This window comes from Pelodiscus sinensis, chromosome 9 (assembly GCF_052426305.1).
Source record: "Pelodiscus sinensis isolate ZL-2025 chromosome 9, ASM5242630v1, whole genome shotgun sequence".
Lineage (NCBI taxonomy): Eukaryota > Metazoa > Chordata > Testudines > Trionychidae > Pelodiscus > Pelodiscus sinensis.
This window is the reverse complement of record NC_143060.1, coordinates 52,885,182-52,907,420: the sequence shown is the minus strand read 5'-3', so window position 1 is coordinate 52,907,420 and position 22,239 is coordinate 52,885,182.

Below are 22,239 nucleotides of genomic sequence, written 5' to 3'. Positions count from 1 at the left end.
AAGTTTGAAGATGATACCAAACTGGGAGGGGTTGCAACTGCATTGGAGCATAGGGTCATAATTCAAAATGATCTGAACAAATTGTAGAAATGGTCTGAAGTAAACAGGATGAAGTTTAATAAACACAAATGCAAAGTGCTCCACCTAGGAAGGAAGAGTCAGTTTCACACTAAGGGTAAGTCTACACTAGCCCCCTAGATCGATCTAGGGAGGCTAATGAGGGCGACCGAAATTGCAAATGATTCCGAAATAAAGCCCTAACTCGAATTAGCTGGTAAACCTCACTGCAGGAGGAATACCAGCTAATTCAAGTTAGGGCTTTATTTCGGAATCCCGTTTCTCTGCCGTGTGTAGACGCAGGCAGTTACTTCAGACTAGTCAATTTCTAAAATGGCAACTGGCCGGAAACATGCAAATCGAGCACAGGATATTTAAATCCTGTGCTTCATTTGCAATTTTGTTAGCCCTCATTAGCCTCCCTAGATCAATGTAGGTGGCTAGTATAGACATACCCATACAAAATGGGAAGCAACTGTCTAGGAAGGAGTACGGCAGAAAGGGATCTAGGGGTTATAGTGGACCACAAGCTACATATGAGTCAACAGTGTGATGCTGTTGTAAAAAAAGCAAACATGATTCTGGGATGCATTAACAGGAGTGTTGTGAGCAAGACACAAGAAGTCATTCTTCTGCTCTACTCTGTGCTGGTTAGGCCTCAGTTGAAGTATTGTGTCTAGTTCTGGGCACCACATTTCAAGAAAGATGTGGAGAAATTGGAGAGGGTCCAGAGAAGAGCAACAAGAATGATTAAAGGTCTAGAGAACATGACCTATGAAGGAAGGCTGAAAGAATTGGGTTTGTTTAGAAAAGAGAAGATTGAGGGGGGACATGATAGCAGTTTTCAGGTATCTAAAAGGGTGTCATGAGGAGGAGGGAGAAAACTTGTTCATCGTGTCCTCTGAGGATAGAATGGGCTTAAACTGCAGCAAGGGAGGTTTAGGTTGGACATTAGGAAAAAGTTTCTAACTGTCAGGGTGGTCAAAGACTGAAATAAATTTCCCAGGAAGGTTGTGGAATCCCCATCTCTGGAGATATTTAAGAGTAGGTTAGATAAATGTCTATCAGGGATGGTCTAGTCAGTACTGGGTCCTGCTCTGAGGGCAGGGGACTGGACTGGATGACCTCTCGAGGTCCCTTCCTGTCCTAGTATTCTATGGTTCTATGGAAGTTTATACAGAATGAGCTCATATGTTGTTCAGCCCCTTTATCAATTAAAAAAGAGATATGCACATCTACTGTCCCCACTGGATAACAATTATTTATGCTGGGATTCCAGCATCATGTAACATGGACACATATCTTCATTGCTGACAACAGCTCTGCTTCCCCACCACCACTACTACAGAAGGGTCAGTGCAATGGGCAAAAGGGGAAGGGCTAAGGCTGCTAGCTTTCAGTGTTGCCCAGACTATGCCGCCTCTCCTCCAGCCACCCTCAGCACTGCCTGGACTGCACTGCTCAGGATGCCAGCTTCAATGTAAAGGGCCCAGAGCCCCTTCTCCCACATCCTTTTGCTCCCCAGTTTGCTGCTTGCCTTTCTAGAATGTCTGATTCTCTCCACTTGATTGTCTCTTGTTAATGGTCTATTAGGTCTGCATCTGTCCTCTTCATTGTTGTTCTTGATGGGCAGGAAATAGGATTTTTTCAACATGTATGTATCTGAGGTGTGGGGTTGGGGGGCAAATTTATGGTCAATATTCTTTATTCCAAACACAGAGATAGTACATGCACACAAATAGAATATAAACAATCAGTGGATTGCAAGCTTTCCAGTGATAGGTTATGTGCAATATGTTGCATAATACATATTCGAGTTAGGAATATTCATATTCCTAAGCATATTTCCATAAAGAATATATATAAACACCAGCTCTGTGAGCTTATCGACTTCTCCAAGGCTGTGTCTAGACTGCAGGCTTCTTTCGAAAGAGCCTCTTTCGAAAGCATCTTTCGAAACAGGCTCTTTCGAAAGAGCGCGTCTAGACTACAATGCGCGGATCGAAAGATCGATCCGCTATTTCGAAAAAGAGCGTCCAGACTGCCGGACGCTCTTTCGAAATTGAAAGCCACCCGGAACTGCTTCTGCCAGGGCATGGGGGCAGCATTTCCTTCCGGGTGCTGCCTGCCTGCCCTTTGCAGAGACGCGTGGTGAGAGGGACACTCCTGAACACCCGTTGCTCTGCTCCTGCAGCTGCCTTTGCTGTCCCTCGAGGAATTTTGCAAGGCACTGCAGTGCTGCTTTGGAGTGCTCAGCTTCCTGGGACACCCCAGCAGCTTTTTTCTTTTGAGGTTTTTCTGCTTGCAGACCCTTATTTGTGGCATGGAGCCAGAGCTGCCCCTGGGCAGGCGAGGGCCCCACACCACCATACTGCAGCTGTTGCTGCATCTTCATGAGACAATCATGAGGCTCCTTCCCGAGCTGGACCCAGACCAGAGGGATGAGGGGTTCCCCCGTCCGGCAGCCACACTGCCCTTGCCTCCGAACTTTTTCGTGGACAGGCGTGTTTGGAGGTTTGACACCAGCTCTGACTGGTGGGACCGGCTCGTGATGGAGATCTGGGATGACCAAGACTGGCTACGGAACTTCCGCATGAGAAAGACCACTTTCCAGGAGCTCTGTACCTGGCTCGCCCCTGCTCTGCAACGGCAAGACACCCACCTGCGGCCCGCCATCCCCCTGGAAAAGAGGGTCGCCATTGCCCTCTGGAAGCTGGCAACCCCCGACAGCTACCGCTCCGTGGGACACCAATTTGGAGTGGGGAGATCTACTGTCGGGGCCGTCTTGATGGAGGTAAGTCATTGTCTGGGGACAGTCACAGTTTGGGGTGGGGGGAAGGGAGACTGTCAGGAAGGGCCAAGTGGAGTGGGAGTGGGAGTGGAAGGGAGCTCCTCCACTCACCCTGAATTGTGGGGAGGGAGGGGGTTCTGAGGAGGGGATTCCCGGGCTGTTTGTTTGAGAGGGAAGGTGGGCGGTGGGTTCTCCTCCTAAGACATAAGGCACCCCTTCTAACACTTTGTTGTCTGTCTCATTCTGCAGGTGGTGAGGGCCATCAATTCGGAGCTGCTCAACAGGCTCATCTGTCTACCAGATCTGGACAGCGTCATGGCCGGCTTTGCTGCCCTCGGCTTCCCCAATTGCGGAGGAGCGCTCGATGGGACACACATTGCCATCTGTGCACCGCCCCATCGAGCAGCCCAATTCATCAACAGAAAGGGCTACTTTTCTATGGTCCTCCAGGCCCTGGTCGACCATCGTGGACAGTTTTCGGACATTTGTGTTGGGTGGTCAGGGCGGGCACACGATGCCCGCATCTCAGGAACTCGTACCTGTACCGGAGGCTTCAGGCAGGAACATTTTTCCCCCATCGCCAGTTTGCAGTTGGGGATGTGCACATGCCGGTATGCATAGTGGCTGATGCCGCCTATCCCCTGATGCCGTGGCTGATGAAGCCCTACACCGGCCAGGTGGATGCGAGCAAGGAGCAGTTTAATGCTCGCCTTAACCGGGCTCGCAACCAGGTGGAATGTCCATTTGGCCATTTAAAGGGCAGATTCCGGTGCTTGCTCACACGCCTCGACATGGGGGAGACCAACATCCCCGAGGTGGTGGCCGCGTGTTGCGTCCTCCATAACCTCGTGGAGAGGAAAGGGGAGGCCTTCCTACCAGGGTGGGGGAGAGCTGCTGATGCCCAGGAGAGGCTCTTTGCCCAGCCCCGGACAGCTGCCATCCGCCAGGCTCACCGGTCTGCAGTTGGCATCCGGGAGGCCCTCCAGGAGCAATTCTCCAGTGGAGGCCACTGAGTGCACTGAGGGGCTTCTGCCTGGGGACTGGGCCCTGGCCCCCAATAGAAGCTTCCCTCCACAACCCATCTCCTGACCCAGTTTGGACACATCACTTACACCAGGGTGTGTTTCAAAATAAAATGTTCTCTTTACTTATTTATAATTTTGTACATATTATCAAACAATGTGGCAAAATAACAAAAATTTTCTTCATTTTTGTTGTGGCCAAACTATATACAATAAACAAACAGTTCCTTTAACCCTTTGTTTGTGCTTTAACTGGGGTGATGGGGGTGATTGAAACCTGGAGGGGGGAAGGGGACTGGAAACCTGGAGGGGGGAAGGGGATCAGGTTGAACGGGGCTTGGCAGATTTCCCTTTCCTGGCTGGGCCTCGTGTTTGGGGTGCTCCCCGGCTACGGGATCGGGTGATGCACCTGTCGGTTGGCTGGCTGCCTGGGGGCTCTTGGGACGTGGAAGCCTGGGGGAGAGGAGGGCCAGGGGGAGAGAGGGGCTGGGGAGCTGGGGGGGCTGGGGGAGAGGGAGGTCCAAGGGGGGAAAGGGCTGCTGTTGTGGAAGGGGGGTTTGGTGGGGTGGGGTCATGGGGTGCTGGAGGAGCAGGACCAGGCACAGCAGCAGGCAAGCCGCTGACCTCCCTCAGGGTGGCGTACAGCACCGTGCGCTGCAGGACCAGCTCATTCATGAGCCGATCACGCCACCGCTCCTCTGCCTCCGCCCTCTGTAGCAGGATGGCGTTCTGCTCCTGCACAGCCTCGACGTGCTGCCGGAGGATGTCGGCGTAGACACGCCTGTGTCTGCGGCTCCCATGTCTCCGAGGTGGAGATGGAGATGGAGGTGGGGCTGGGGTGCTGCGGCCCTCTTCCACGGCTGGTCCGGCTGTGGAGGAAAAGAAGAAGACACAATCAGTCCTATAAACTGGACTCTGTAGCACTTACAATACTAACAGGATGGTTTATTAGGGGATGAGCTTTCCAGGGCCAGACCCACTTCCTCAGATCAGAGTAACACGGCTACATTTCTATCACAATCAGTCATGTGTGCAACAGCTGTCCAAAAGGGCATGCCCTCTCCCTTGAGACAGGGGAAGCAGACATTCTGAAGGTCACACTGTGTGTGTGTGTGTGTGTGTGTGTGTGTGTGTGTGTGTGTGTGTGTGTGTGTGTGTGAGACCTGGGCATCAGCCTGAGCATGACAGGTTTCCCTTGTGAATCACCCACTGTGCACCCACCCACCTACCTCCCCCCCCCCCGGGTGTGACACAAACTCACTGAACTCACCTGCTGCTTCCTCTCCCGCGCCAGATGACGCCTGGGAGGCCTCAGAGGTCTGGGTGACTGGCTCCAGGGTGAGGGTCGCCGTCTCCTCGGTGTCCTCCTCCTCTGGGACCATGTCCCCGTCTCCAGACTGCTGTAGCTCCCGCTCTGGAGCGTCCACCACCGGGTCTGCCAGTCCGGACTGCACGAACCTCCGTGGTGTGCGTGCTTCTGCACTGCCACCCAGGATCTGGTCCAGCTCGGGGTAGTAGGGGCAGTAGTGGGGGGCTGCCCCAGAACGGGAGCTCTCCTCCCTGGCTTTGGCGTAGCCCTGCCGCAGCTCCTTCACTTTGGAGCGCACCTGGTCCTGGGTGCGGGGGTAGTGGCCCTTCTGGGCCAGGGCTTCAGCCATGCGGCCATAAATGTCGGCGTTTCGCCGCCGGCTTTTGAGGGCTTGTAAGGCCTCCTCCTCTCCCCAGAGCTCGAGCAGGCTCTTTATCTCTGCGCCGGACCAGGATGGTGCCCGGCGCTTGGAGCCCTTGGCTGGGTCCCCAGAAGTCTCGGAGGAAGGGCCAGGACGCTCTTGGGGCTGTGACATGCTGCAGCAAGGTCGCCGTGTGCTCTGGCTCCTTGTCTGCAACAAGTGGCTGTGAGGGTGCGGCTGTCCCTTTAAGGAATGGCTGCAGCCAGGAACCACAGACGTGCAACCCATGGCCCAGATTGTCCACCAGGGCTTGTTCCTGGAGGCCAATAATTTCGAAAGAAAGGGCTCCCCCCGTCCAGACTCACGTTCTTTCGACGGATCTCCCTCGAAAAAGGCGTTCTTCCTCGTGAAATGAGGTTTACCGCCGTCGAAAGAAAAGCCGCGTTCTTTCAATTTAATTTCGAAAGAACGCGGCTTGAGTCTGGACACAGGGGAAGTTCTTTTGAAAAAAGGCTACTTTTTTCGAAAGAATCCCTGAGTGTGGACACGGCCCAAGTGTTCCAGCCATCGTTAGAGGGGCAGAAAACCATAGATAGAGGGGAGGGGATTGCAATAATACTCTGGGGTGAGTGCTATGCCTCTTACTGATATATTGACAGTCAAGGCCAGATCCTCAGTTGCTATAAATGTGCATAACCATAGGAATTATACCATTTACATAAGCGGAGGATCACACTGTCTGACTTTGTGTTGAAGTGCAAACTTTATTTTACGAGGTTCCTATAATACCCCTTCTTTTCTTGTGACATACTATGCATCTAGAGGTACATTTGCTCATGAAAATGAGCAGCGAGGGCCTGAGATATATATTCATTTCGCTTGTAAACAGCTGCCTTCTACTCTACAAGGGTGGTGACACTATTTGGCAATCTACGTTATCTGAAACATCTCCCTTCTGTCTATAAATGCTTATTATTTGTTCCTGTAACATGCACTGTGTATATATTAATACTATAGCACAACATTCAGCTTGTTCAAAGAAAGGATAGGATTGAATATCTTGAATGAGATCTAGGAGGTGCCATCCTCTGCAATTTTTTTTATATTTGTTTAAGTGCAGTCTGGTCTAGTACAAAAGACGTAGATTAATTCTTTGGAGGAGTAGTTATGGGCACAAAGCAGGGGGCAGAAGTTCCCTTTGAATGAGGGAACAGAAGGGTTGGAGGAGAAAGACGCACAAGGAGAATGAGAGAGGGGGCGAAGAGTGGACTCGAGGCTGGGAAGAGGGTAGTTCTTAGAGCAGTTTGGTTCATGGTGCCTGTACACTGATGCCTCCTGCTCCTGCGCCAGTTCCTGTGTCCCATCTTGTCTCCTACCCCCAGGTGCTCCCCAGCCCATATGTGCCTGGAACGTAGCTGTGTACCATTCCTTACTCACCACTGCAAGAGTTGAAAATATTTGGGGAGGGGGAATGCAGAAGCATAAGACCTTCTACATTTTCATTGGGGGGTTGCTAGCCCTACCTGATCCCCCTCTGTGGTTCCAACCTCCAGCCCAAAGAACAAATACCTCTGGCAGCAATGATTTAACAAGTAGCCAGAAATGAAATCTGTGAGAGCTTGAAAATCCTTCTAAACTTCCCTTCTCTTTGGAGGCAGTCTTTTGACGAGAGCTGTTTGGAGTCCTCCAGTGGCATTTTAGCACAGTCCTAAAGAACAAGTATCAAGCTGTCTTCAGCAAAGGGAAAGGTAGTCTGTCACATAGCCTTTCTTGCAGCACAGTTGTCTCAGTGCTGTGCTTCTAAGCTTTCCCTAATTGGACCATCCAAAGAGGAAAAGTTCAGAGGGAACTTCTGGGTTATCTGACACTTGTGGCAGACCAAAGGCCTTGGGCTGTAGGAGTTTGGTGGAGGGCAGGTACATAGGTAGTTGGGTGAGTGGGTTCCTGTTTCCTGAATAGGCTGCTCAGACTGTTGCTCAAAAACCAAGACAGATTTTTGAGACTCATTAAGAGCCAGTCGGTAGCATCAGCCTTATGGAACACCTGCAGCCAGTTAAGGCCTGCTGGTTAACTTTCGGCTTCCCTTCTATTGAGGCAAGGGAAGTAGAAAAAGGGTGGACTGGAGAGGAGGAAGTGCAGAGTGGAGGCAAAACTACAGGTTGCAAGCAGGTTTTCTCCTGGACGCCAGGGTGAAGGTGCTGTGGGAGTGGTTGGGGAAGTGCTCAGAGAGAGACTGCTATTATGTGGGGTTAATGGCAAGAGCCCCACTAGTGGCTGCTATCTAGGGCCATGAGCCAGAATCTGGAGAAAGTGGGTGGGACTGGGTTCCTTCCAACCCTCCCCATGCCTGGTGAGTGAAAAGGAAGGGGAAAGGATTTGTACTGCGGAAGAGTTTTCCCCTCTAAGCTAGTGACTGGCCTATGATGAAAATGGCTCATGAGGTAGGGAACCCTTGCCCCTGAGAGAAACAAGAGGCAGAGGGAGGGGCACTGTGAGCCTCTGAGGCATACAAAAAAATCTGCCAGGAAGTGCAGGATCAAGGGCACACAACCAGATTCCACCACACTCTCCTGTTTTTATATTTGTTTTCCAGTAACTCCTGGAGGTCCCATGTTTCTAGTAGTTATACAACACACATAAGAAGATTCAGTGCCAGCCACAAAGAGCTTACTCAGAAAAGACAGGAAGGTTATAGAGGGAATTACTTGCCCAAGATCATGTGAGTGGGTGGCAGAGACTCAGTCCCTTCACCTGGCCTTCAATATCTCTTCTTGAAGGTCACTGAGAAGCATGGCTGGTAGATTCCACTATACAATGTGGCTGTGTCTATACTGGGCCACTTATTCCGGAAAATCAGCCGCTTTTCCGGAATAATCTGTGAGCTGTCTACACTGGCCCTTGAATTTCCGGAAAAGCAATGTCGCTCTACTGTACAAAATCAGCCGCTATTCCGGAAAAACTATTCTGCTCCCGCTCGGGCATAAGTCCTTATTCCGGAACACTGTTCCGGAAAAGGGCCAGTGTAGTCAGCCCAGTAGTCTTTTCCGGAAAAAAAGCCTCGATCGCGAAAAGTGTCTGTGGCCAATGTAGACGCACTTTTCCGGAAAAAGGGCTTTTCCGGAAAAGCAGCCTGCCAATGTAGACGCTTCTTTTCTGGAAAAACTGAACACGGAATAGTATTCCTTTTTAAGCAGTTCCAGAAATTCATGCCAGTGTAGACACAGCCTGTCTGTCCCTTTTACTTTCTTTACACTTCAGATAGTTTTGCCAATAAAAAAGGTCACCGTTTTTACTGGGAGCTTAATGCAGCTACCATATTTGGAAAGTTTGTGTGTGTGCGCGTGTGTGTGGAAGCAGGGGTAGTGTCTGACTTATTCAGGCAATGGAAGCTTGATCTGGGTATGGATTGGAGAACTGGCTTTGATGTTAACCAGATTCCTCCTTAGCATTGAACATTTTGACCTGTACATAGTAGGGAAATGGATGATGAAATAAGTGGTGCAAAGTAAACAGTTGAACACTATAAGACTGTTTATATCATAGATTAAAGAATTTTCTAACAATTTCCCAATGTTTTCTCTCATATTTATCATTTGGAAAAGCATCGCTTTATGAGCTAGCATAAACAATATAAAAGGATTTTAACAATGGCTGTTTGACCTTGGTCAGTCATTTAATGGCTATATAATACCTTGAGACCTATTATAGCTTTCTTACCTTTTCAGCCATCTGCCATTTGATAGTTAGTAGTGCATAGTGTAAAACACAAAAGGATTCCTTCTCCATTCCTAGGTCATTTTGACATGATGTTTTATTACCTTCTCATGCTAGTGCACACACAGCAAGTGCCATCAGTACCATGAAAAGATTAAAGTTAACCTTAAAAGAGACCTAAATTTATGGATAAGGTTCTGCGATGTAAATGTCAAAGGACAGAGCTAGAAATGCTGAAATAAGCACAGAGTACTCCAACAGAGTATTAAAAACAGGAGATGCTACTTTGTTTACTACTTGTAATTGTTTTAAAGTTAGAATTGATGTTAGAGTTAAAAAAAAGGGAAAAAAGAGGTTTCTTCAATTCAAGACCGCCTGAATGGACTTATGAATGGACACATTTATTTATAAGAGAGTACAATCAACCCATTTTATGAGTATTAAGAGAACAAGGATTCTATATTTGTTATAAATCTAGAATCATTTAAAGACCTTTCAAACTCTCAGAAGTGAATCATCCAAAATTTTTGCTCCAGTCATGGATTGCATTGGGCTGCACTTCTGGGTCTTAACAAAAATGGGCAAAATGAGGACAGTTTAAGGCAGAAATGAGTTTGGCTGAGTGTTTGTAATGCATGGAAAAAAGATCACAACAATATCATTTAAATAAGGTATTATAATTAGATTATAACTGGGGAAGGAAAGGAAGATGTAGTGTGGGTAGAAACTGTTGTGTTTATTTGATACCATTTGATACCAAATTTGACCATTGTATTTCCTAAAGTTTCTTCTTATCGGTGTTAATTATTTGTGAATTGGACCATAAACTATCTATACAATTTATTAGCCTAGCATTTTCAACTAAATAGATGGTTATGTAACCTGAGTGCTACTCATAATACAGATCTTCACAAACTCATACAGGGTATGCCCACACTAGCCCCCTAGTTCGAACTGGGGAGGCTAATGAGGGCAACCGAAATTGCAAATGAAGTGCGGGATTTAAATATCCCGTGCTTCATTAGCATTTTCCTGGGTGGTCACCATTTTGGAAACTGACTAGCCCGGAATAACTGCCCATGTCTGCCCATGGTCTGGCCACTGGGCAAGGGGCTGTCACTGCTGCTGTGTGCAGGCAGACGTCTAGCTGGCACATGCCCAGTGGCCAGACTCTACCCCTTTAAGGTTCCCAGGGCTTGGGGAGAGGAGAGGAGTTTTTCTGGTTGTGCCCAGAGTAGCCATCAGGGCACCCTGGGAAGGGTTGGAGGCCCCCTAATTCAAAATAAGGTCTACAGAGCGCTTATTTCAAATTAGCTATTTTGAATTTGGTGTTATTCCTCGTAGAATGAGGTTTAGCTAATTTGAATTAATTCCACGAGGAGTAACGGTAGCTCAAATTAGGATCTTTAATTCAAATACCTACTCCATGCCGTGTGTAGCTGCGGGAACAGAGTTCGGACTAAGGGGGATTTAAAAATGGCGGTGCCTGGGAACATGCAAATGAAGCCCAGGATATTTAAATCCTGGGCTTCATTTGCAACTCCGCTTGCCCTAATTACCCTACGTAGCTCGAACTAATGAGCTAGTGTAGACATACCTTAAGGGACTAGATTGTTTCTCCCCCTTCTGAAAGGTTCCACCCATTGAGTGCTCCCTACACAGCACCCTAAACGCAAAATAAGATAGGAATATTCAATAGTATTTTGAAATAGCTTATTTCAAAATTTGGCGCATCTACACATTGCCAAATTTTGAAATAATGTGCTATTTTGAGACATCCCTTTCAAAATAATGGATGTGATTAAAAGATGTGTGTTAGCTGTCTAGATGTACCCAAAATGCCTTCCTGCCTTTTTTGGGCTGAATCCAACTGAAAAGCAGGGGCTGCCTCCCTCCAATTTCCATATGGATTCAGGGCTCCAAAATATGCCCCAAGAAGTATGACATACCCAGCTTTCTGACATCCCTGTCCAGTGGAGCAGAGCCAGGGCAGTGATGAGGGCAATCTGTGCTCCACACAGGATGGCAGCAGTTGATTCTCTTGTTCACTAGACCACTTGGAAAGAAATTCTTCTCTTCTAAAATGCAATTCTTGCATTGCTTTGCTTGAGCCAGCACTTCACTGAAATATTCATTAATGTTAATGGGAGTTTTGAGCATGGATCTTGGACTACATGCAATGCCAACCACAGTAAGTGTATAACATTTTCTTCATTCAAAATTAGACTTAAAAATTATATGTGGTCTGATTCTGCTATTCCTGCTCATGGGAGGGTGATAACTAACCTCAATATTAATTCTCTAGGAATAAGGTACTACTATGCATAGGTAAACAGTGACAGAATATGGCCTTAGATTTTTTTTTGAGAGATCAGAACAATTTGTAGTAATGATAATCATTTATTTTCATGTAAATATCCAAAAATGTATTTTCAGACTCACAGATAAATATAAATAGCACAGCACTAAGTCTAAATCATGCTGACTAGAAAAAGGCATCCTTTTGTTTTTATTAACTATAAGTACTATAGAATCAAATCTAGAGTTCATTATATTTTTGTTATGTTTTTTATCTTTCTTTAAGGCTGCTAGTAATCTTTGAATCATTTATCCTATGAAGTTTCTTTCTGTCATCAAATACCTGTTTCCAATTAATACTGCTAATGGCTTGTCATTTGTGTTTAGCTAAGCCATATGCATAACAGAAGAATGAGGACTGATTTTCTGTTTTCTTAGGAACTAGTGGTTTACAATAATATCCCACTTTTTTCTGTAGTCAAGTTGGGTTTTTCAGATTTTAGTGTCTTGTTAGTGTAGACATAGTTCCCTCTACCCTCCAGATAATGGTAATGACAATCAAGAAGCAGCCCCGGGACACAAATAAATTCAGTGCATAATACTGCCTTAGTAAAACACTGTGTGCTTTCAAAAGCTTCTGACACCTTGTGATGAACTTTAAAAGGTATTCCATTTACAAACAATTTTGTCCATGTAGTAGTTCAAGCCATTTGTTTATATATGTATGAAGTGCTTGGAAAGTATGTAGTGAGAGAGGGAGCATTGCTTAATTCCAGAATCAAATCCTCAAAGATGTAAATTATAGCTCCTGTGATTTCAAAGCAATTTGACTAGTTTTTGTCAGCTAAAAATCAGGTCATGAGATTCTATTTTGTGTTAGTATTTCTAAACTTGACCTTTTATTCTGGATATATGATAAAATAACCTGTGCCGTATGTTCCATCACATCCCCAACAGAAATTATCCCTTAATTATTATTTAAAGATATGGGATGGTGTCCATTAAATCTCCTGAAATATTTTAAATGGCATCAATGTCACTTAGCATCCCTGACTGTTCTGCCACTGAAATCTATGCTTAGTTGCATGATTTAGGGTGTGAGCCATTTCCCACTGAAGTGAATGGAAAGTGTTAATATCGTTGGGACTTGAACTGAGATTATAGCCCTTAGAATCTTTAAAGTGCGCAGAATGAGAGGATAGAAATGAAACATTTTTGTAAAAAGACACTAAACAGCTCAAATATGTCTGCCTACTGCCATTGAGAAATGGTGATTTATTTAGGAGCATATCTCAGAAGGGTATGACTGAACATGTATCATGGCTTTTTCCCTTGGTAATTATATCTGTACCATTTTATTTTATTATCTTTTCAAAGTAGAATGACCCCCAGTGAGTAAACATGGGGATCTACATTTACAAATTCACTGATAGTCTTTATTAGTTAAAAATGTTAACTATAAGAAAAGCAAATGATTTGTAGCAAATTCTCATATTTAACTGTTTTAATCACAAAGCCCCAGCTCTGTTGAACATTGTCTGCATAGCCCTGTTTATTCTGTGCTCTTCCAGAGCAGACTAAGATGAGCTAGTCAAACTAGAACCACACAAAGCAAATTAAAGCCCTTTCCCAAAGCAAATGGAAAATGTATGCAAATTATACCTCTTCTCGGCATCTATGTTTTCAGTGTCCCTTTGACCAATCTATAATACTAGCCAATTAGCCCATCATAAGACAGGATTTTCAAGTCTCTCCTCCACGTCGGTCTTCTCTCCTGAGCCCCCGGTCTCTCGCTCCGTCTCTCTCTCTCCTCCTCCTACTGCCTCCCCCTCTCTCTCTCAGCTCTCCTCCACCTCCTGCCTCTCTCTTTCTCTTCTCCTCCCCCTCCTGCCTCTCATTCGGGGGACCACGGAGCCCAAACAGCCATTTGGGTTCTGCACTCCCCGTGCTGCATGGGGAGCGTGAAGCCCAAACGGTCGCTTGTGCCACCTGCTTCTCCGTGGCGGCCCAGCTGAGCGGCGCAGAAGTCAGCCGAGCGCCACGGCGGAAGGCAAAGAGGGGCGGTGCAGTGACGTTCATGGCCAGGGGGCGGGGCCTGGAGCTGTTGTCACACCGCACGTCACCGCCCTGCCCCCCTTTCCCTCCCACCGTGGCGCTCGGCTGACTCTGCGCCACTCATCTGGGCCGCCGCGGGGGAGCAAGCGGCCGTTTGGGCCCTGCACTCCCCATGCAGCATGGGCGGCCCATAGGGAACAGCCAGCATTTCAGGCAACAGCGCCGCCCAGAGGGAACAGTCAGCATTTCAATGTTACAGACTCATAGACACTGACTGGGCTACTATATATATGATTTCTTAAGTTATTTTTGAGCATTTTCTATTTGCTTTGTTGTTTTTGTCTTTTTTTCAACTCCTTAATTCACTTACGTAAGTCTAGAGAAAAGTAAAGAAAAGTGACTCTTTGAGGGGACAATTATGTAGATTTATTTGTATTAAATATAGTTTTCTTGGAGTCTAGTTACAGCTGGTAAAGTTTCTCTTGTTTGAGGAAAATCAATCCTAAGGTTGCTTTCTTTTATTGCACAGAATAAAGGCACAGGTGATGGCATTAAAATGTCAGCAATGGTGTCTGAGATGCCACCATTATATGCTATAATAAACATTGGAAAACAGTGGTAATTTAAAGAATTTATGGGAAGATAAGGAATTAAAGGTACCATGTGTTGGTTCAGTCACAGTACATCAGAATGACAGCTATAGTTGATTAGGTACTATGCATTTGTATGACCCATATTGTCAGTACTAGGCTAAGAGCTGAGCAAGGTATAAAATTGTCACATGTCAAAAGGCCAACATATATATATATATATATCACACACACTTTAATTCTGTAACTTGTCAGGAACAATCAAGCTACTAGCCAGTGCCTAAGTGGACTTTGACCCCATTTGTACTGAATAGAGACTGGTATAGCTCATCTAATTGCCTAACAAGTACAGACACATACAGTTACCTGCAGTAAATTAGATTAAATAAAACTGAACTAAAAATCTGCTTGATGACCAATGCATATTCAATCCCATTCAGTTATTTTAAAAAATGAGGCCAGACACAATCTGTATCTCATGTTCTTATGCACAAGAACACAAAAAGATTTTAAACATGCTAAATATTTCCTTCACCTGCTTATCTTTAGCTTTCTCTTAGAATGTTCATTCCCCCTCTCTTTTCCATAAGAGATCATCATTTATTTCTTTGGCGCTACTTTTGTTTGTAAAGGTTTATATATCAGGGATGGGCAATCATTTTCACAGGGAGGACACGGGGACGACACCCATAAGGAGCAAGGCCTTAGGCAGTACACGTGGGACTGGGGATCTAGCATCCCCCCCAGCATTGCCTGGCTGGGACTCTTTGATTTAAAAAAGAAGCAAAGTGCTCCCAGCTCCCAGCCCTTCCTCTACTGTGTTGCCTGGCAGCCCTCTGGGATTGCTGCAGCTGTTTAAAAGGCTCATGTCTCCAGCTGCTGCTGGGGCAGTGCTGCCATCCGGAGCCCTTTAAATGGGGTCCTGCGGCCTGAGCCACTTCCTGGAAATCCTGTGACACCAGCAACAGGACATAAATAGTAAGTTGCCAGATGCAGCCCACTGGCCAGATCAAATTGTTAGGTGGGCCCGATCCTGCCTGCAGGCCTGATCTTGCCCAGCCCTGTTGTATATCCTTTTAGCTTAGATATATATAAAGTGTAGGCCATACAGTCAGACTGCAGAAACCGTGTAATGTGGGTGTAGTGACTAATCACACACACACCTACAGTGACCTACTGAAGCTTAAGAATTAATTATATCAAGAAATGCTTCTCTGAATAGCTTGAGAAATATTTTAATTAAAAACATTGGTGAGATAATTCTGAATCACAGTTTTGGGGTGGTCCTTGTTGGCTTACATGAACAAAAGAAAATGTAATTTTACCAATAACAAACACATTCTCTCCTTTAAAAAAAATTGTGTTGTCACTTACCTTACCAAATTAGAGCCATTTCCAAAGGAAATAGAAAATGTCTGTAAACTATACTTCTCAGCATCAATTTTGGGTTGAGAATAGCTAATTTTGTTACACGAGGGCATCCTTCATAAAAGATTTTTCTGAGACTTTCCCTCACTATTCCATCTAGGTTACTGGATGGAAATTGTGAAATAAGAGTATGGGATTTTATTGCAGGGAAAATAAAAAGGTAAAAAATCTTCATACGTTGTCTTCAACTAAGCTAACTCTAATGATAGCCTGGCTCTCTATGTACTGTCACATTTTCTTTCACAATGTGGTCTATTCCCTTTAAAAAGCATGTCCCATTGAACACTGTGATCTCTGAGCATTTTTGTAATTATGGATGGCTGGGAACCAGATGTCCTTCCTTTGTATTGACTTTTCTTGTCATGCTTCTGTCAAATTTCTTCCCCTTTAGAGACAAAGCATGTGCTGCGATCTTCTTCATTATTCACTCTTTTAGTCTGACCAGATGAGCCCATTTTTCCTAAGCAAGGTTTGGAATGTCCTTTGCAAACAAACAAGGATTTCCTGCGGAAATATTAGAAAAAACTCCAATGTCAGGAGGAATCTTAGGATGAAGTTTATGTTTGGTTAATCTTGAGGATAAAAGAAGAGCCTCAGGAAATGGAATTGAATTATGGATACTAACAAAGTATGTGTGTGTGTGTGTGTGTGTATGTGTGTACTAACTTGAGAGAAGGGTGTGGGATCAGTCTATTCTTAGTCTCTTTCCTAAATTTCCAGTCTCCATTTTTTACTTTCCTCAAAACACTTGTTTCAATTGGCCTCTCTCACCACCATAATTGAAAGCTTTACGAAACAATTCTCCTTATACTATTATATAGGCACACTGGACACATGTATTCTGTTATTAAATGCACTGTACCAAAGACTACACTGATACCACACACATTAGTTTATTGCTGTTCTTAACAACATTTCTCCTTCATATGTAATTATAAATACCAGAATGACAATAGTCACTCCTAATTAAAAATGCAAATGTATACCAAAGTTTTTAGGCAAGCATATTTTAATTTGAATCCCTTGTTGTCTAGTTAAACCAGTAACTATGATGGAAAATATTTGGGAGGTAGATTTACCAATTTAATGAAGCAGAATCCTCTTAAAAATTACAACTGTCATTTTTCTCTATCTATATTTTACCTAATTTCAACTTAAAGCCTTTTTTAATCCTCTTTGGACTCAGTTAAATTGTCATGTTGTTTGATTTGTTCTTGTACTCATATTTCATATAATGTATCCAGTGCTAACTCAGGGTATGTCTATACTGCAAAGTTAATTCGAAATAACAGCCTTTATTTCGAATTAACTTTAATAGTGTCTATACATGCAAACTACTATTTCGAAATTAATTCAAAATAGTCTAGCACTTAATTCGAATTTGGTAAACCTCATTCTACGAGGAGTAACGCCAAATTCAAAATAGCTATTTCAAATTAAGTGCTGTGTGGACACTTAATTCGAAACAGGGGGCCTCCAGCCCTTCCCAGGGAGCCCTGGTGGCCACTCTGGGCACAAGCAGGAAAACTCCTCTCCTCTCCCCCAGCCCCAGAGCCCTTAAAGGGATAGACTCTGGCCAGACTGCATGTGCCAGATCCAGGCCTGTCAGCAGTGTCTGCCCCTGACTCAGTGGCCCCACAATGGGTCGGACATCCAGTGGCAGCCAGCCGTCCCCTTCCCAGTCCCTCAGCACCCCAGAGTCAGCCAGGGGTTGTAGATGCCGTGCTCCCTCCTGGACTAGAGAGGAGATCATGGACTTCATTGAGGTTTGGGAACAGGCCCCCAATGTCCATGATCTCCGCACTAGATGGAGGAACGCAGCTGTCTACAGCCGCATAGCTGCCACCATGGCCCAGAAAGGCCACAGGCGCACCCAGGAGCAGGTGTGCCTGAAAATTAAAGAACTCTGGCAGGCTTACGCCAGGACCACTCGGGGTAGCTCCTCAGCAGGGGCAGACATCTACTTCAGGGCACTGGACCACATCCCCGGGGATGCAGGGGGCAACAAGCCAGGATCAGAGGGCCCTGACCAGGGCATGGAGCAGGAGCTGCCACACCACCAGGACCCCCGAGCAGTCCCACCTGCAGAGTCAGCAGGGTTGTCCGGGAAGGCCATACCATGTAAGTGCTGTCAGTGTCCCATACCTGGGGGGAGGGTCAGAGAGGGAGACCAGGGACCATGCACGTGGGCCTTGCTTACCATGGATCACACAGCAACCTGTGCATATGTGAGCACGTGCCATCCCACCCCTGGGCAGGAGGGTCCAGCTGCCTGTCACACAGGGGCCTTGGCCTGATAGCCACATGTGTGTGTGAAGAGACCTGACATGCTCCTGACCCTGGGGTGGGACACAGCAGGACACCCTCCCTTCAGAAGCTCCCTCTACTGGGGCGGCCCGTGAGTATAGGCTGACTCAGCCATTGCCTAGGGCGCCATCTTCAACGGGGCACCTGGGGCACCCAATGATGATGTCACTCCATTGACGGGCGAGCAGCCAGGGACACCGATTGTGCATTCTGCCTAGGGTGCCAGCTACTGCAGTCCGCCTCGGGCCACCCCTGTCCCTCTAATATCTTCCCCCCACCTCACCCACACTATACACAGCACAGGGGCATGGGTGCGGTCTCGGGGCAGCTCCCACCCCCGGGGAGAGCTGGACATTCTGACCATGGCCTCTGGGCAAGCACAGCGGCTCTGACAGTGCAGGGCACGGTCATCCTCACCTCGCAGAGGGGGGCTGGGCTTCACCCACTGTGTCCCCAGGGACAACTGACCACTTCTCGTCTTTCTCCACAGCTGCAACAGCTGCATGTGGAGGGTGCACCACCCCACCTGGGACATCCTCCCACACCCAAGGGCTCCACAGAATGACCGCAACATGGCAGGAGTACCGAGAGCAGTACCTGGGGGCCCTGCGAGCCCTGACCCACATCACGGAGCAGCAGGCACAGGAAGAATGGGAGTTCCAGAGGGAGCTGCTTGCCCAGGGTCGTGCCATCTGCAGACTCTGGTGCAGAGCATGCTGTCTCGTGCCGCTCCAGTGACTGCTGCCCCCCCCAGCTACTGTTCCTCCTCCCACTTCTTCTACCCCTCCTGCCTCTCCCTCCTCAACCTTCTCCTCAATCTCCACACCCCCACCTCAACCTCCACACCCTCCTCCCCATCCCAGTGGGGATGCCAAGGCACCTGCAGCTGCTGCGCTGAGAGACATGTGGCCCGACGAGACCCCCACCCTTGAGCACTGAGCTTCCCCTCCCCCTTCTTCCCCTTGCTTCCCCCTTCCAGCTCCCTCCTCCCAGTTTTTCCCCTCCCTTCTCCCACCCTCTTTTCTTCAATCTCCCACATCCTTTCCCCAGCGTCCCCAGAGGTTCATTGCCCCCCAATTTTGTTAAATAAACAGAGTTTCTATTTTTGAAAATACGTGTCTTTTCTTTGACATCAGGAAGGTGGGGCTAGGGAGGAGTAAGTGGAAGGATGTGAGGAAGGAATGGGGCACAAGCCCCCAGTGGGGCAGACCAGGGAAACTGTTAGTGCTCCTCAGGGCAGAAGCTCTCCTGCAGGGCCCCCTGGATACTGATAGCCTCCCGATGGACTTCCCTGATGGCAGCTTGCTGCAAGTGCAGCCAGGCTGATGGCAACGCATCCACAAGACGCATCGGCGTGCCCAGGGGCAGCTCTAGCTCCCTGTGGCAGAGTGCTGTGGTGTCCTGAGTGAGGGCAAGCAGAGCACGCAGAGACATAAATGCTTTGCTGTCCCTCATCGAAGTAGACAAGCAAGCAGGGAAACCTGAGAACTGTCTGTCTGGGGTGGGGGTAGGACCCCTTTAAGCACAGACCTCAGGCAGCAGCCCCACATATTAAGTCTTGACCTGGTGCCCTGCCGGAACTGGTTCTGGCCAACCTTAAATCCAATTCAGAGTCCACTCAGTGTAGACGTGCTATTTTGAAATAGCAAAACGCTAATTCGAACTGCATTTTGTGTGTAGATGCGTTAATTCAAATTAGCTTAATTTGAATTAACTATTTTGAATTAGGGTAACTCTGATTAACGCTGTAGTGTAGACATACCCTCACAGAATAGCAGCTCTCATATTTCTACAGCATAAGTCTGTATACTCATGAACTGGTTGCCCACAAAAACTAGGAGGAAGAAGGCCTCTGGAGGAAATCCTCAATATGACTAGAATTATAGACCAAGGGAATGTAAGATTTAGTAAAACAAATGATCAAACATATCTTTGTGGCAGATGCACATCCGCCACACTCTTCTGTAAAAGAACTCTTGGTATTGTCATTATTTTGCTCATTACTCAAATCACTATCTGTGAAAACAAAAGACAATGGGCCAGCTTTTCAGATAATATAGTTCCACTGACTTCTTCGATACTGATTTGTACCAGATGAGGATCTGGCCCACTACATCTATACAGATCGATGTTGATAACTTTTAATAGGCAAAAGATATAGCCACAAAATAATTGATGCTGAATTTAATTAAATCACTAGGACACCTACAAGAGCCCTGTGTTTCTATTCTTTCAGCCTTTACAATGATGTGACTACATAAGTCACATTAAAAATTCAGGTAGTGTTTAGTCAAAACAAGGGCTGTTTTCCATCACTTTCAAACTGCTGCGAAGGTGAGATAATCCATTACTAAAAACACTTACACCACTTTTAAAGTAATTTCATTCTGCAATTTTCCTGTGTCTTAATCTGATTTTTCTCACTCTTCTCATGCCACTTGCCCCTGAAATGCTTAACTATATATATAAAATAAAGGTTGTGCTGATGAAAGGTTTGAGGCTTTTAGATTTTATTTTCTGTTGGAAGACCTTGACCATTTACGTTTGTATTGATTTCCAAACACAATGGAGCTTCAACTTCTATAAATTCTATACCTGAAATAAGTACAAGGTCTAAATACAGAGAAAGAAATAATAGGAATTGAAGAAAAAACTCTTTCAATTTGTGAGTAATTTTTGCTTTAATAACAGCTACTGACATTTTAACATTCCTTGATTAATATTGCTTAGGTTTGCACTGAGTACACATTATCAATAGACTGGAGTGTTTTTCCTCCATCATTCTTTCGGAAAGTATAACTGATTTGTATTGAGTATAAGTCGGCTTCCACACTTGGACAATGTCATAGATGGTGTCCATTTCCTTAAGAATTCTAATTCCTGTATTTAACCTCAGTGAGAATTAGAAATAATTTCACAAAAATGAGATGTTCACAGCAGCATCAGTACTGAAAGTATCAACAGCACTTTGGTATGTCCAACAGTTTCAAGGTCAGATGATAAATCTGTGTGGAAGGTGGAAAGTCCTTTTCATGGAGGATTTAGAGATTTTGAAATTTGGCTTTATGTCAAATTGAAATCCAAATAGTTTGAAATTATCCATGAAAGAAAATTCAGGTGAAAAATGTATAATTCATCAAATCCTTTAATTAGTATTTAAACTTTAACAATGTTTATATTAATATATAGAGCATACAATTTTACAAAATCAAAACAAAGTCATTTCAAATGAAAATTAAAATGTCTCATTCCAAAACTGTTCAAACTCTATTATTTAACATTGTAGGACATTTTTTTTTCAGGTTTTTCTCCTCAACAAAATTCACCACAATTGACACTATATTGAAAAGCATCTTGATGGCACCATCACTGTTGCCAAAAGATTTCATCAACATTTTTGTGACCATATGATTCTGGAGTTAAAATTAGTTTCTGAATGTCATTACTTAGAGCCCCAGTTCATCAAAGCATCTAAACTTGTGCCTAAGGCCGTCCATATTTAGCAAAGCATTTTTGCATACACATAGTGCATGTTGATTCAAGGCTGCGATTAATTATTACCATGCATAAAATTGCTTATCTTTGTAAGTTCAACTGAAGCCTTTGCAGGATTCAGACCTTAACTTTGAAGTAAGATATAAGTATAAGCTCTACCTTGCATGATTCACTATGGATCACATTTGCTGTGACTGCACCCCACTAGGAAGATGAGGCACATGGGATGGTGGAGCTTTTAGAAAATCCATGGGTCAGCAAGTCAACCTTGTTGTGTTGTGCATAGCTGTTAAAATGTGTTCTACCTTTAGCTACCCACAGATAAATACAAATAGCTACTGATCTATTATCACCACTGCTTTGAACTTTTATCTTTGCTGTTGAAATCTTTCCACCCTCAATATGATATGCAGATCTTCTACTGTCTGCACATAGTTCTTCACATAGTTCTACTGTATTAAAGTTTGAGATGCAAAGCTAGTCATTTTCCCCAGGCTATTTTGTATCAATCATATAAGGACAGCTTTACTCTTGCAAACCGATGTGCCACCTGCCAATCTAAGCATCAGGCATAAACTGACTTTCTTCATGGTTTCCATTATATGTCATATTTTTAAAAAAACATCTTTTGCTGAATCTCTACTAAATAGAAATTCACTGTGGGTGTGAGGAAGGTTTTTGCATATGGGGCTATTTTGTGTGCCTGAGTGTCAACACTGGGGAATTATTTCGAAATAACAAGGTGAGCATCCACACTACTAATCCCATTATTTTGAAGCATAGCCACACCCTGGACCAGATGTGAATGAAAA